This window comes from Triticum aestivum, chromosome 1B, assembly GCF_018294505.1.
Source record: "Triticum aestivum cultivar Chinese Spring chromosome 1B, IWGSC CS RefSeq v2.1, whole genome shotgun sequence".
NCBI lineage: Eukaryota > Viridiplantae > Streptophyta > Magnoliopsida > Poales > Poaceae > Triticum > Triticum aestivum.
The window spans coordinates 645,621,991-645,622,473 of NC_057795.1; positions in this window are offsets into that span (position 1 = coordinate 645,621,991).

Here is a 483-nt window from a genome sequence, read left to right on the forward strand (position 1 = left end):
GAAAATTCCTTTCGCTTCACTAAGCATGATGATGCATATTTGGGGTATTCCCTATGCATGGATGAAAAGTTTTTTTGGGTACTGGCGTTCATGCAAGATTGGCTTTATCAGCTACAACAGAAGGATCACACTTTCTGTTATGAATATGTCAAATAAGTATGGGATGCTATTACAAGTAAGTATTAATTTCGTGACATGGCGGATAATTTAATCCAAAGCACAACAGCCTCTCAATCGATTGAATCCATCCAAATGGTTACCCGTTCTTCGTTTGTAAGCAAAGGAAAAAATAACATCCAAATGGTTACCAACAATTGATTCCATGAAAAGAATAGCATGCCTCTTGTTTTGTGAAACAATAGTATGCCGCTTTGCTAGCACATTTTGATCATCAAATCGTCAAAAGTGCGTGCGTGATCTCGCCGCCCAAGCGGCACCCATCCCTTGCTCGCCTTTGGTTGCTTGCGTGCCCGGAGCGTTGGC